Source organism: Cupressus sempervirens, chromosome 11, assembly GCF_028749045.1.
Source record: "Cupressus sempervirens isolate cs-2001-9-10 chromosome 11, ASM2874904v1, whole genome shotgun sequence".
NCBI classification, from domain to species: Eukaryota; Viridiplantae; Streptophyta; class Pinopsida; order Cupressales; family Cupressaceae; genus Cupressus; species Cupressus sempervirens.
In genome coordinates, this window is record NC_143128.1 from 109202741 (window position 1) to 109220141 (window position 17401).

At 31.1% G+C, this 17401-nt stretch overlaps 1 pseudogene; it reads left to right on the plus strand.

Moving 5' to 3' along the window:
• Positions 1-11318: 11318 nt before the first annotated feature.
• Positions 11319-12779, plus strand: LOC149528457 (CST complex subunit STN1-like; annotated as a pseudogene).
• The last annotated feature ends 4622 nt before the right edge of the window (positions 12780-17401 follow it).

A 17401-nucleotide genomic window follows, 5' to 3' on the forward strand; every position in this document is an offset into this window, starting at 1 on the left:
GAATGATTGTCCAATTTCCCTAGTAGTGTTTTCTAAAAAATCTATATAATAAAAATTATTCTCATGTTTCTTTCCATTCTTATTATTAACAAAGATTAAAAATATTATTCACTTAATTAAGAAATTTAATGGGCGATCTCAACAAATAACTAATAGGAGCAAGGCCTACACTAGGAATGAGGAATCCTAGATCTAGTGGGCAATAATGAACTGGTGCTAAACTACTCTAAATTACTATAAGATCTTAATGAGAAAAGTAATTGGCTCTCTTTAATCCCACCATGTTCAAAGAAATAAAATATAACCATAAACAATAATTAGTATCACCCATGTTTATAAAAGGTTATTATCTTATTTCTCTATTTCCCATTTTTCTAGATACTTCCATAAGTAAAGAAGGGTCTAACTATCAATAGAAACAAAGAATGATTGCAAAACTAGTAATAAGTCCAAGAATACCACTCAAACACAACCACCACTAATTAAGATATGGTGGAAAGAGATGTAAAGCAAAGTAAAACCTAGTGTAGGAGACCATTAAGTGGAGCTAAGACAACTAATAAGCCAACATTGTCTCTAAAGTTGAATAAATTCTAGACTATTTTCAATTACTCTTCTCCTTTTCCATATTCACACATTAGTTTCTAGCATAAGATGTGTTAAATCTATTTTTTGTTCACAAGATCTAGTAGATCAAATTTAGGGCACATAATTTTTTTTATTGAGTTAAGTTTTTTTTTATTCAAAATATTCAATAGATCCAATTCAAGGCACATAAATTTTTTTTATTGCGATTCCTCTTGCTGCAATGTTTCTATTCTATGACATCCAGATTGGAAGGGTTACTCATTTCTATTTATTTGACCTAGTCATAATCCTTCCCTTTTTATTCCAAACTCAAATGCATTTATTCAAAAAAAAAATTCAAAAAAATGTATCTTTTTTTAATCTATACTAATATATTTCTTATTTATATGATATATGTGTTTATGCATAATAAGGAAGGTTAATGTAAATAATTTTTTTCAACAAAACAACAAAATTACAACAAAGAGCATACTGATAATACTTACTAAAATTTTCTTGTAACCTTTCTTTGACTCTCAAATGATCATATGCAAAGGATGTTCCTTTTTACTCAAGTCTCAAACTTTCATGTCATGCATACAAAGTTGTAGATATGATACTTTAGTTAAGATGACATTATGGTTACAAATGGAAATCATCCAAATCAAACTCATACTTCATATGCATATTCAACTAGTTTTGCCCAAGTTACCCAACCTTCTATCCATTAAAATAAGAATATATTTATGGTCTTTAATTTATCTCTCTAAAATTAATTAATCTTCTATTGGAGTATAAGACCCATTTTTCCTCACGCAATGTTAAAAAGTTAATTATACCATTTTCCTATTAATATTTCCATATCATTTTGCTAAAACTGTAGAACCGTAGAGCTCATTAGCAGCTAAAGCCAGCAAAAAATATAACATGTTGCTTTTGCTAAATTTTATTGAATATTTTAGTTACTTCATTTGTTTGTGATGGTTTATCCTACTACTTGGTTGTAATGGCCTAGTGTAGTGTTGTCATTTTGTATTGGTTCTCCAGGTTCAAGGCCCTCTCCCTGTCTTCATTTTCAAAAATAAATATAACATGTGAACTTATAATTGAATTCTCCAACAATAAGGAAAACATTTATATTGAAGAATTATTTTTATTTACAAGCTTATTCTAACATTTTTTCATATTAGGGATTTGGAACAAGCTATTCACACACTCTCATAGCTCAAAATTACATTTCAATTGAGGATTGAACCATTGGAAAATTGTATTGAACCATTAGAAAACTATACAAGGAAATAGTCTCAAATTAAAAACTAAATAATTATTTTTATTTTCTTATTGATAAAATGGTTAGAGTTATATGAATCAATGAAAAATGTTGAATTCTAACTCTATAATATGTATTTGATTCAGCCACAATGCAAGGATTATCTACAAAGTAGGGTTACAAAATAAAGAAATTTTGAATTGCATTCACCAATTCTAAAATTGATATATATCTTATTTTATTTATTTTGACTCCTCTACTTATGGAACTTATTTTGTCTCTTATTTGGACAAAATTAAATCAAGGTCATGTAAGTAAGTGTGTACCTTTTCTAGCTACACTTCATCAAGGAAACTAGTTGAACATTTCTTGTTTTTTGTTTTTTTAAATTTATTCCTTTGCAGGGATCTTTAGCCATTGTTCATTCACATATTTAAATAACCTTCAAAAATATTACACAAGGCCTATTAAATTCTTTTATTGTAGAACCTTTTATTAATATAGAGATATTTGAGGCTTTGATTTATTTAGAAGTAAACTTGAGATCAAAATTAATATAGCATTACAGTAATAGGCAACAAGAGGTTCATGTTTTTGAGGCTCATTACCTCTACAAAAAGGGAATAATTTATTTTTTAGGCTCTATGTCATTCACTTTTATATTTTTTTGGTGATAATGATAACAACATGGTATTGCTTCTATTATAAAATGGATCTTGGAAGAAAGAATTAAATATGACAATAATGTCTAAATAAGGACTTTGAAGAAGATTGTGAATTTGATTAAACATGGGTAAAAAAGAGAGCTTCAAGGAAAAATGAAAAGAGACTTTTAAAAGTTTGGAATAAAATTTAAACCCGCATGCATGCCAATGCAAATATCTAGCTTTAAAGCTAAGTGCACCTTTTTGAGTTCTAATGCAAGAAATAAGATTTCATAACTTTCTCTCTTCTTAACATTGATGTATCCAAAGTTCTTGTTCCCCTCTTTCCAAAAATTCAACCTCTTTGAGCTCCAAATGAAAGTTCCTTCTTTTTTGACATCCCCTCATCTAAAGACAATTTTTCTTCATTTTGGAGTAGATTTTTATTAAATTTTAATAATCTAAAGGGGATTCTAGTTTCAAAAGAAAATATAGACATCTTTTCTAACAAAACTCCATCTTTATACAAAGGAGATTTAGGGTTTCAAAGAAAACCCAATAATAGTTCCCAATTGGAGATATTCTTCTCAAAGATTATTAAATTCTCTTTTTCATCTATAGTAATTGAAAGAGGAAGAACACCCAAAAGACCCTAACCTAAGATCCCTGCATTCTCTAAAATATTTTTGGGGAACCAAAAGATATCACCACTAAAATGTTGGACCTCACTAACACCATACTTAGGTATGTGCACAAAGAAGGTGTACAAAAAGGGGGGTATAAGTAGACTTTTTTTTCTAAAATTAGGTAAAATTGGTCTTGGAAGACCAATTTGAGGGTCATGCACTCAAAATGAGAACATGTGTCAAATACAAAAATTTTAGTACTTTGAATCTAGTTTCTAAACTACCAAGGCTATCCAAAATTGGTTAAGACTAAGAGGGTAAAACCCTATACGCATAAAAAATTATTCTTGTTTTTTATTGGAAAATATAACATAGTTGTTTTTGTGTGCTCAATAAACATATAGGTGCATTTAATATTTTGAAAGAGCCTTTGGTAGGATGATAGGCAAGAGTGATATCAAGAAGTTTTGTATTTTTTAATAATTTTGTAAGTAGTTATTTTCTATGATTTTTTATTTTGAAGTGACTCAATTCTAAAGTTTTGATACCTCTTCATGTGTTGGGCATAACTTGCATCACAATAATCTAAAATATAAAATACCTCTTCATGTGTTTGTAAAGAAAGTTTGAAATAACTTATAGCTAAAGATCAAGATTTACAAGAGAGAGGTACCCAATTGAACAAGGAGAACTTTCTAGAATGGAAACACTTGATGAGAATACACTTATCTGGTGTTCGATATTCTACATCATACTACCTAGATAATTAATATATTAAGGTACCTAGACCTATGATAGTTGAACAAATGAAAGACAAGTAGAGCACAACCAAATAATGATTCAACTAGCAACAACCCTAAGTTATGTTGAATTTGATGATGTGAAGGCTTGCACTATTACAAAAAAATGTGGGATAAGTTATCACAAATCCATGAAGGAGACAAAAATATATTGAGAGCTAAGGAAGAAATCTTGAGAGTCAAATTTGATCATATAAGAATGAAATAACATAAGACCATTACAATATTGTGGCCAAATTAAAGAGGTGGTGAATGTTATTAAAGTTGTGGAGGAATTATATTTGAAGAGACTGTGATAAGCAATGTATTGAGAACTTTACTTCCTATTTATGTTATTAGAGTTTTTACAATACAAGAGTTGAGATGTACATCTAGTAATGATCTATCCTTGGATAGTCTAGTTGGTAGATTCGGTATATATCAATTGTCAAATTTTGATAATTATTCACCTAAAAGTGTTGAATCTTCTTTCCAAGCTCAACTAACCCTTGATGTAGCTAAAATAAATAAGAAGAGAAATTTGTTGATCCCTTAGGCCAATCATCTATTACTGTCAAACACTTCTAGTCATTCACAAGGCAAAGTCATTTATTCATGACTATGACTGAACCACCTTATACAAGGTCAAGTCATGTATTGAAGACTTGTATATATTAAGTTATATGTCAAGCAGTAGTTACTGCTAAGCAAGCTTGAGCTCACTGAGTACTCTAGTGATTGTTGTATTTTTCAGGGAAAGTAGTAAAAGTTGAGTGCTACAGAGGCTAGGTAATTTAGTATATGAAGACAAAAGTTAAGGATGAGGGACAACATGATGAAATAGTTTATAACAAGCACTAATATGATATAAGTGTTGAGCAAGAAAATTTTGCATTTTTGTTTAGAATGACACATAATCTTATGTAAACCATTTTTGCTAACTTGGAGGCATATTTTACAAATAAAAGAGGTAATCAAGAAACTAATTATGCATCTAATAGAGGATCATTAATCCATAGGTAAGGAAATTCATCAATCAAAAAATTGCATGGACTAAATGACACTAGAAATGGATCTAGATAGTTGATTGGGATCTAGAAGGTTCACACAAACAACTATTTAAGGAGGGTATGTGACCTAGTTCACGTATGTGAGAGAATATGTGAAGAGAGTTCGTAGATGTGATTAAGAATCTAGTTGCATTCAAATTATAAAGGTGAATTAGGGTAGAAGAGATTGAGTAGTGCACTGAAAAGTATTGAGTAGAGATATAAAAGATAAATCATATTAAGGTAATAATATATTGTATAGAGTAGATCTAATATCGACATTGTAAGTGCAAACTGAAGGATTGGGTACTAGAAATTCTAGTAGGTGTTTCAAGGTTTAAATCTCTTAACAAAGTATCTTTAACAGGCTTTTGTAAATCTCCTTATAGAGTACTCACTTTTTTTTAATGTAAAAATCCTTTAATCAAGGTAGGTCTTAATAGTTCTTTTATCCTTTAATAGGGAAGACCCCTCATAGGGTATACCATTAGAAGTGATCAAAATATTGTAGCCTTATTAGGCACAACTTTATTTTTGTCATAGTGAAGATGTTGTGGGTGTAATCCACACCATAGTTTTACCTTTATCTTGGAGGGTTAATACATTACCAAATCATTATATTAATGTGTTATATGTTTATGAGTTTTCATTCATGTAGTTAGAAATTAGATCTGATATTATGTTGAAGTGAATGATTTCATTGATATGAGTTTAATGTTACAATAAGAGTTTATGTGATGATATAAAATAGATTCTAATTCACCCCTCAACCCTTAGTATTTTACTTTCCATATTAGATTTCCAACAATTGGTATCACAACTTCATTTTTTTAATTGATGTTGAACCACTTGGGAGTCAAGGAAATGAAAATCTATAAACTAAAAGAGATCATTAAGAATTAGAAGCTTATATTCATCTTGAATTTTAACAAGTCAAGTCTACAAATGAGACATTGAGGAAATCCTTGAAGAGAAGGAAAGATATATCGATTCAATTGGGTGACACACAATATAAGAAACAAACCATTAAAGAACTACTTGATGAAGGTAGTTCCAGTGAATTGTATGCAATAATAGTAGATCTACTGGAGAGAAATAATACTTTAAATGAATATGTCAAATCACTAAAGTGAGAAAATGGGATGCACTCAATAGGGCTATGTGAAGTCATGGAACAAAAGAAGAAACACTGGTACATTTCCCTTGGATTTTCTACCAAAATTTTTGACCAAAGGCCATATTGGCCTATGATTTCATGTTTTTAAAAATCTTATCCCCATGTTGGTTGAAAATTCGACCAAACTAGGGTTTTATGCCTAAGTTGGTTGAAATTTCGACCAACTTAGGTTCATAACAAAAAAAAAAGGAAAATTTCCTTTACAATAAAGGGGTTCAACTTTGGGAAAACAAATCTCAAGCTCTAGACAATTTCTCTATTGATTTCTAATTCATTGTTGGTAGGAGAAATCATAATCAAAGCCATTTTGGAGATAGGCTTGTTTTCTTTATGGTGCCTTTTGAGTTGAATCAACCCTTAAACACTATGGGAGGAGGTCTTGGATTGTTTAATGAGACAACATTTAATGGATCTTTCTATCAGATGGTTGCTATGGGATACAGAAGGTGAGGTCTCAAAAGGAGAAGCTCAAGTTGATTCTTCTTTACCAAGAGTTGAAGGTGAAGGAGATGGACCATGTAAAAGCTTGCTTGAAGATATTTTTAAGTTTATTTACAAAGATGTTCCTACTACAATTAATAAGTGGGTCAAAGATGGTAATGAATTTCATATAGAAGAAGCTAAGATTATTATCAGGTAGCTTAAAATGCAAAAAATGTTCGAAGGAGCCCTTTAAGTCATTGTCTTTTATTATCTTTTCTTTCTTGGTCTTGAGTGTTTCATTAAACATTAGTTTTCATTTGAAAGAGAGAAAAATAATATAATTTAGGGGTTTCATTAAACATTAGCTCTATTAAATATTCATACATGCTTTCCTAGTTTTAGGGGTTTTGATCTCTTCTAATTGGTGATTATAGCCCACATCTAGATATTCGAGCCCAGGGAAACATTGCTAAGAGATTGATAAATTCTCAAGAGATAAACCCACCAGCGATATACATTTGAGGCTACACAATGATGAAGAAAAGGACCCTAAAAGAAATGTCAACTCAATCAAAGGGCACCCTTCAATATTTAGATATTGAACTTCAGTAAGTTGTACAAGTGTTTCTAGTAAGGAATTCAACAAATAGTTGTTTATTATCAACTCCTCCAATTTGGTCTATTGACCAATGCTATCTAGTAATCCCATGAAGCATGTTTCACCCAAATCCAACTTCGTGAGTGATCCCTGACTTGTGACTAGTTGATGAAACCCCCAAAGAATTAGAATCTAGAAATTTAGATCCTGAAGTTTTATTAGAGTTTTTAAAAAAGAAGAAGAGTTATGTCATTCTATTAATTTTATCAAACATACATTTGTTATATGCAATCACAATGATATATATGGTTTATCTATGTGTACAAACTCAAAAACTTAAAAGGCATCTATTTTCGTGGAAGAAATGAGCAACCTCCAATAAAAAATTAAGGACTACCATCTCAAGTGTATGAGCAATTCCTTAAGAGTGCTGACATACATGGATCCAAACTCTAGACTAATCTTACACTAGTTCAACCAATTGAATGAAGAAATTTCCTACTGTTTGGGGTTCGAGCAAATGGGTTTTTCTAGTATCCTAACAGAGCAATTACAAGATTTCTTCTCTAGGTGAGTTTTTAATTTGTATGTTCAAGAGTTCATTGTTTAGATGAAAATGTGTTAGACCCACCTAAGATTTTGAAGTGTTATCTATTTCATGAAAGTAACCCATGCTCTAAATCATGCATTTTTTGTTATTTTTAGGGTTTCATAATCTTGACAACAACACATGGTCATCTACAACCCTCCATACAAAAACACATTATTCCCACCCCCCTACACTTTCTCTGTAATTAGGGCCTCAACCTATGGAAATATTACATTTAGAATGGCCTCGAGATTCCCAAATCCAAGTGTTTTTTGTTTCAATAAAATAGGAAAGCTCTACAACTACTTAACCAAATGAAATACAATGGATGTAAAAATACACTTAAGTTCATGATTTAGCTTATATAGTGCATGGAACTTTAAAATTTTGACATTAACAACACAAATCTAACCATTAAAAACTATAATGATAGTGAAGAGATTCATCAATATGGAAAAATATGACTTTATTAATATCTCAATCTACATACATTAGGTTTCAAGACAAGCCATGATCTGTAGAACTTTACTCTTAATTGCATCACTCCATATACTTGTTGGATACATCATTCTCCTTGGCAAAGAAAAACATCTCCAAGTTTCAAGGTTCCTTCACATTGATTACCTTTGGATGATTATATTGTCTCTAAATGTTGATTACTTATTGCCTTACTAGAATCAAATGCCCTTGTTCATTTGATTATGTTCTTCTCTCTTGTTCTATGTTATATATTAATGATCTTGATCAGATTTGAACTTGTGAGTGCATTATTTTTGCACTTACTTGTTGATTAGATTGATGCTTTCATGGATTTTTGTCATGAAAGTTTCCTCTTTGATGAATACAATACATTTTAACTCTCTCAATTCCCATGTATAACAAACAATAGTATCTTGACTTTAACCAAATACTAATGCTATGCATAAGATATAAGATATTTAGTGCTCATTATAGGTAGTGCTTGATTACTAATGCTATAATATTCCTTGTTGATTACATTTTTGTATCTTTAACAACCAACATCATACTAAGATCTTGTTGTTCCATACAAAATTTTACGATATAAAATCATTATTCTAGATGCGACATCATGAGATCATTCTGTTCAAGACACTTATGATAGGTCCCCCAATCCTATCCTTACTCAATTGATAACCTTCAAAGTTTATTGCCCTTATTGAATTACCATATTCACAAGATCATCATTCACTATGCTGCAATGTTTCTCAAGAGCATTAATTCAAAGGGTCATCAACTTAATCATCAATAAATCTTACCTTATCAATAAAATCTCATTCTTTCCATTCAAGGTTTCAAACATATTTATCAATCCAAGAACCTTGTCCAATGTCCATACAACCTACACACACAAAACCTTTACTCCATTGCCAAGTTTCATTATTAACATACCTTGTCCAAATACCCATTCTAACAACAAGATTCTTACATTGCTATCAAAAACCAATCAGTGAACTCATTATCATAATGACATTATAATCTTCATTATATAATACCTCCAATGTTGAATTAGATATCTTTGGGCATCAAGCACTATCAAACTCTTACAATATCCTTGAGAAATCAATAGTCAAGTACAATAACATAATATTGTCTATAAATTATAACAAGGAATAAATATTCACTATTAACATTCAAAGTATGTTAATGAGATTTCATTTAAACCCAACTTTTGGAATATTCAACATAAGGAAACCTTAGTCCTTCCAATTCATAATCATTAATGAATTGGTGAATCAAACTTCATAGAAGAATAATGGTCCAAAATTATTGTCAATATTTAGACAACTAAGCTGAAGTTTTCATGTAAATTATATTGTTTATCTTCATTGGAACATCCACCCAAGAGTATAGAGCACCCATTAAATTTTCATCTTCCTTATTAACCTATTGTCATTTTTCACAAACTCTTATATGGTATTCTTTTGACTAATAAGACATGTTACAACTAGAATACATGGATCTTACTATTTTAAGCCACTAAGGCATCATGACATTCTCACATGGAACCACTTCCAAATGCAAATTCAAAACCAAATGAAAGATTATTGAGTTTACTATTAGATTCCATAATATTAGAATTTTTGTCTAGTTACCTAGCAAGGGTTTCAAAAATCTTACACAAAACATAGATATCTTCCTCTTTATTAATGAAATCTAATCCCACAAAAACCACAATGGTGAGGACTCAATGCTCTTTCATGCTATGCAAATGAATCTTTATAAATAATTCAAATATACTATAAAGAGATTATGTAAAAAATGCTTTAAATATGGTGAAATATGTCATATTCATATTTTTTGATAGTTAATTTTGTTGTATCTATTCTATGTACTAATGATTCTAAGATCCATTATCTTGAATATGTTAAGATAGTAAATCAAAAGCATCTTGGTTTGGTGGCACTGGTTTTCAATTAGTTTTAACAGAAAAATAAGTGATCATTGTTCATTGACAAACCCTTAGGTTGGAGAATAAATGTTAAGCTGAATATGAATGGATGTAAGGTAGTTTGGTCTATGGTTACTATAAGGCTCTCAAAGGTGTTGTATGTACATCCGTATGCCTGCCTAAAATTTGGTACAATTCTCAATTTCATTAAACCTAGCTAGAAATATGGTATAAGAGATCGCATATTGCATATTTTAATATGCAAAATTCATTTACATATATAATTTACTTCAATCATCTCGTTCTTGATTTTAGCTTAAGAAATTTTAAAAAATTTAAAGTTTTATGATGACAACTATAGAAAATAAAGGAAAGAAATAGTTAAAGGGAGTGGAGTCATAAAGAAGAGCTATAGTAGTAATCGACTATCTATTCTCTTGGGGGGTTAGAAGATTTTATTCAATTCTTGCTTTGAATTTCCTATCTCCATTAAGCTATGACATTTAAAGTTTACAATAGACTGGTTAGATTATTTCATGGCTAGAAAATAATGTCACAAAATTGTTTTGATTCTTGATTTCATCATGATAGTTGTACAAATGGCCCAATATTTGATTAAACTTCCATAAGTAAATTGATTTGGTCTACAACTAGCTTGACTGCCTATGTATCCAACTTAGAGTTTGTTTTCATCTATATTAATTATTGATAGATTCCCTCATCAGCTTAGAATTCATTTTTCTAATAGCCTACTACTTGTATAGGAGATTTTGGTGTTATTAATACCATCATGATGCTTTCAACAATAATTTTAGTTCACTTTAGCTATTGTATGCAAAGTATTATATTATTTTTTAAAGGACACGCATGTTTTATATTATATAGTAATGGATAGATTTCTCATGTTGTGATGTTTTTCACTATAGATTGTGATAAGGACTCAATCAGAGATGCTAAAAGGCATCAATTCATTATAAGTGTATGGAGTATTTGATTACACATTTTTCAATTTAGCTTGCATATGAATATCCGATTCTTTTGAATTTCAAGTACAGACTACCCTTTTTCAAAATGTCAAAATATATCATATAGCATATGCTACTATCAGCATAGACATTGCACCTCATTGTTGGAAGTGCTAGTGTATGAAATTTTATGACTATCCATCTTAGTAAACTGGATTTTGATGGGTGAAGGTAGATCAATGTGGGAATTAGGCTTAGACCCTACGCGTCTCTCACATGTGAAGATTTTGGCATTTGATCTCTTTTTCTTCCAAAACCCTACTTCATTTGGAGGCCCAAACACTTTCTAAAGAAAGCATTGGCTTGTTAAGAATGTGGAGATGGTGGGTGTGGTTGTTAGCAAGGAAATAAAAAAAAAGTTTCTTAAATTTTTGGTAGATGCTGGCACTGCTTGTGTCCCTTGCATTCTCTAGCTCAATCATCTTACTTCCAAATATTATTTAAGGGTTTAGAAGCCTCAGTTAGAATGTTTTGTTGCATTGGCTCTTGAACAATCTGAACATGTGCAATTGGGTTGATTGGTGAGGCTATAGGGTAGGGTTACTATTTACAACAAGCAATTGTAGGTATGGTACTTTTATGGGGTTTTAAAGATCAAGTGGCTATTATGCCTTGTTTTTAACATTAGATATATTGATTAAGAACATTGTCAACTTTTAATGATACCTAAAATAAACTTTCTTGCAAGATCTACTCAAGTTTATTGACAAAATATTTCTTATTTAGCCTCACTGAAAAATTATTAGCAATAAAAAAAGTCTGTGTGAAATTGTATCCCATTACTTCAGTTGAACGTACAATGAGTAATGTGTTGGAGGCCAATTTTGAGAAAAACATAATGTTAGTAACTTAAACTATATCAATCATTATATGATATTACCTACACTTCGTAGGAACTGCCAGTGAATACCTTTTCAAGAATTTATCGAATGGAAAATCTCACTTTTGAAAGTTTTGTTCAAAACTTAGCTAGTTGAGGATAATTATTCCCATGAAAAATATAAATCTTTCATTTCTTTTCATCAAAATCTTCAATCTTAAATAATCTCTAGCTTTCGTACAATGTTATAGGAAGTAACAAATCATTAACATATTAATGACATAGTAGATAATAAAAGACGAAGTAGAATTGAAAGAGATAAATTTTAAGCTCTTTGTTGGAATGTCTATTGGAATTCTCAAAAGGAGATGCCTGATTGATTTAGATGGAAGTGTTTAAAACTAAAATGAACACACCCATGTTTTATGTAGTTTAGGATTTCATGAAGCGGGCTATAATAGTAATTTTTTTTCCCATGCCCACCTAATATCATTATACAATGAGTTTCATATAACAAAACATATATGCTAAAACATATATGTTTTAGAAGTAAATACTATATTTTCCCTTTAAAAAATCCCAATGCACATTCTTTTAATGCAAAATATGCAAACCTTTTAATTGTGAGGAATGAAGATTTCCACCACTTACAATTTTTTTATGATTGCAGATAATAGTGAAATCTATTCTGGTTGAGAGAGAACCCAATGCTGAGATTTATTACTAGATGGATTCCATTTAGCTTGTAGTGTAGTGCTATGACTTACCTACTTCTTTTCCTCCTAAGCACAATGCTTTATGACCCAAATGGAATGAAGTTGATGTTTGGGTATTTGTCTGTGATTGACTAGTAAATTTTGCATTAGAATGTTTATGGTATTTTTCTATGCATTAGCAACTATTTTGATATATTTTTTAACAAATTTTTTTTTTAAAGTCGTGAGGGTAATCTAAAGGTGATTTCTATTTTGGCAATTGATAACTTGTGTTCATTGTATTTTCAAAAGTTAGGCTTGCTCATATATCATAATATTCTTATAGAGTATTTCAGTCACCCTTATGATAAACATCCTTAAATACATGAAATTCAAATTTTGGTGCCTACCCTGCAAAGTAAGATGTCTTTTCTTTAATGAACAATTACATCTCTGATAACAACTAATTTGTCAGTAGTTACATCAATTAAGGAATATGCTTTTTATTTTTCACTGTAGACACCAAAGTTGAAATTATAACTTTTTACATCTGGTTTATCTTCAGTGTTATGTTTAACTAGTGCAAAAGAAACAGACCCAAAAATACAAAAATAATCAATGGTAGGCTTAAGACCTCTCCAAACTCTTTAGGAGTAGTATTTTGTAAGCACTCACTAGGACATCAATTAAGAATGCATATAGTAGTTTGTAGTACTTCTACCTAGCAGTGGTATGCTACTTTTTGAATATGTATTATACACTTAGCCATGTCAACAATTTTCCTATTTATGTGTTTGACCACTCCATTCTATCATGGAGTGCATGGTGTCGTACACAACTGATGGATTCCCTATTCATTTGAAAAGTTGGTGAATACCATTGAGGTGAACTTTCTCCCATTGTCTGTCCTCAATGTACTGTTTGCAATCTACTACTTCCCACCTTAGGTCTCATAGGCCTTTAATTGCCAAGTCTGAGGAATAATATGACCCTTATTGGGATATCACACAGAAACATTTAGGTCTTTACAAGGAGTATCTTTCCTATGCACCACTTTGGCACTTCCAATGATTATTGAATATATGTATCCAATCACTACATCATTGGTAAGGCTTCTTGGGAACTCAAAGTTATGGTTGATAATTTTGAGGTAAAGTGATTGAAGAGTTTATACTCCATCAATAATATTTGTCCCTCTTCCCATGTATTACTCAGTGTTATTATGGCAAAAATATCTTTATAATCGCCAGCGATTGAGAAATATTCTTGTTGTCACATACATTATTTTATTAATCACATTCTTTAATTGTGCATGTTGGCCTCAAGCGGGTTGAAATTTCAGCAATAGGGTTGTCTTTTCTTAATGTTTTTGCATTTTGTTTGAAGCTAATGATGATCATTATTTTTGGTTATTGTCTAATCTTGATATTTCCAAATGAGATTATTTTCAATTTCAAAGTTCAAAATATTAACTTTTGATATTCTATGTTTACCACCATTAAGGAAATAGGAAGAATACCTAGACATTGTTTGAGATCAAGAATATGAATTTTGCTTAGAATATCATGAGTATAACCTCAGTATTTGAGCCATAGGATGATTGTGTTATGGGGAACCTTTGAAACGCTTAGTCATAAATTATATTTTTATCATTATTAGCTTTGTTTTGTTTACCTTAGGCACTCCATAGCCTCTTTTGCATGTTATTTGATTCAGCAATATACTATTGTCAACCATTCTCCATCATAGATGTAAAACTCAGAGAGTGCTTTGACAAGTTTTTTCAGCTTAAAAATCACCATTAAAACTCACCAAGTTTTTGGGCAAGTCCAAGGGAAAAATTGGGCCACAGTAATTTACTAAAGTCCCACAGAGAAAAAGTTCATTTAAATTTCATTTTTCTTACTCTTAGTTGTTTCTCTAGAAAAATAAAGCCCTCCCAAACTTCTTCAGGTCCATTTGCAACAACTTTGTACTAAGGACAATAGAGAAGGTTCTATAACCAAATCAAATTCAGAGTTCTACCCCATTAGTGTCAACTTCAACCATCATCTATAAGCACTCATTCTCCAAGAGCTAGAGACCTTGCTTGAAAGGATTCCTATCAAGGACTAGAACTCAGGTCAATTTTTTGCATTGAATGTGAAAAAGTGAAAAATATTGGCATAATCCACCTCAAGTACCACCTTGTACACATCTACTATCACAATGCCAAGGGTTGTGATGGAACCACTGAGGAAATAAACAAAGAAACAAAGGCTAGACTTGGAGCTGCAGAAGAGAAAAATTTGCAAAATGAGAGGGCAAGGCAAACCATGGCAACATCCATAACTGATTCTCAAGGTGCTCTACTCAACCTTGAATCAGATGATGATGAAATTCAAAGCACAATAGGCTATCTTTGTGGCCCATGTATCCAAACACATCTATCACCACCATGGGCACCACTTCTACTTCAAGTTATGCACCAACATATGCTTTTGCATTGTTATTTTGTGCCCAGAAAAAGCACAACTATAATTGGAGGGGTGTAATAGGGAGGTGTGTGAATATATAGACATTGCATGTGTTGATTTTCGGTACTCTAATTGCATCTCTTTCAACATGTCAACAAATCCTGGTTGGGAAAATTTGATTACTATTTGTCTATGTTTTATGACCACTCCAACAGGTAGAGTAAAATACCAAGCATCCTATTCTCTCTTGAACAAGGAAATCTTAGATTCTAAACAATTTGGCAATGTGTGATCAACTAAGAAAACCCCAAGGTTTACAATGTATACTAGTGACTTTGTGTTGGATATAACTCAATTTATATGATGTGATATTGCTAGTAATCATGAGGGAGCTTTCAAAAATGTTTCTAAATATAATCAATTATTTTCCCTCAAAGTGGTTGGAGAAAATTTTTCTAACAATTGATAAATCTGATGCCTATGAGGGTTTGAGGGAAAAGTTTGTTAAATATTTATTGCTTCCATTCAATGTTCTTAGATTTTTGTTTTTTACTAACAAGTTGTATTTCAATCTACTCAAGGATGAGTTTAATCTGCAAATACCACACTCCCATTACCAATTTGTAGTTTTATATGACTCTGAAAGGAGGAATACTACGAGCATTGCAAGGCCACAAAAGGATCATTCTTTGCATATCATGATAGCCCTACAGAGAACTAGTAGTCTATATTAAGGTTACTTACTTTGGAGTTTCCTTTTCTAGTTGGAAATGTCACGTGTGATATCTATATTTTGTTTTTGGAAATGTTGTTCTTGACTTTTGAGTTTGGATCATAGTTACATATAAGAAACTTTTCCTTTGTAAAGGTTTGCACTAAGTTAGGTGATTAAAAAGGCCCTAACACAACACACCAACCTTGATGAAGGATATTTAAGTCTTGAGAAACCCTAACCAAGGTTTCACTTTCATTATTGTATAGCCATAGTATGGTTGCAACAGACTGTGCATGATTCTACAATAATAGTTACTGGTTTTTGCCTTGTTTGGAAGCAAATAATAGTGTGGTTATGATCTTGTTGGATGGAATAGTTTGTAAATTTTTTTGTAATTTTTCTCCATTGTATATGTATTAGATTTGGTTCTTTTAGTTTTTGTGAGTGTTTTATTTGATTCTTTCAAACTTGACTATTCATTGGCAGTTTTGGGGTGTTTAATGGAAAATGGGTTGTAGTTCTTGTTTCCACTATGGGAAAACCATAGTTCTTTGGATTCCAAGACTAAAAACCATAACTTGTAAGACTATGCAAGTAGGGGCCCAGAAAACAAGTGTAGATATTTATTTGACAAAGCCCTACGTGAGCTAGGTAGTGACCAACTAGGAGCAATCAACAACAAAAGTGTTGTCAAGAGAAAAAGAAGCAATTTCATGACTTGCCCTTTTGAGGGATTCAAGGGAAGTGCAAATAGATGTTATGTTGTGAAGGAGGAGTTTTAACAAGCTATGGGATGTGGTGAAAAATTGAGGGGCTGGAACAAGTTCATTGTTCCCTTCTAACAAAATTAAGTTTGTTTACAAAAACTAGAAATTTTTTTTAGTATTCTATTGGTCGTATTTAATTTCATATCATGTTGCTGAGAGTAATTGTATCTATGATGAGATACTCATAGTTTTGATATCTATGACTATGTCCATTATTATTTAATATTTATATAATAGTAGTTAGAACTCTTCCATTTTCTTATTCAAGTATTTCAAATTTTAATATTTATTGTTTAGTGTTCCACTTTTATGTTCAATGCAATGTTCAAGTCTCTAAATTATAGTAAATTAGTATTTTACATCTTTATGTCTTATATTTATATATATCTTTTCATAACTATCATTTTAAGTGCCACTTGTATAGTATATAGTATATACACCCCTTCCCCCCTCCCATCCTTGTCATCCCCAAATTGTGGTCCTTCCATCCTTCTATCCCCTAAGGTGGTGTAACTATGTGTTTTGCTACTACAATAGGAGATTCCCAACTTTGTTTGTTATTGTTAGGTTACTTGTATGGCACTATTTGGAACCTCTTTTGGAGAGCATTTGTTCTAATGTATGAGTTTATAGAAACTTCCCAAAAGTAAACCATGTCTTGTGTTAGATCATATCTAGTTGTGTATTTCTTTTATTTGGTTTCAGTTGCTTTTGATTCTTATAAAGGTCAGCCCATTACATCTCCATGCTTCATGTTTTTGATATTTCCTAGCATTCATATCAGCAAGGGC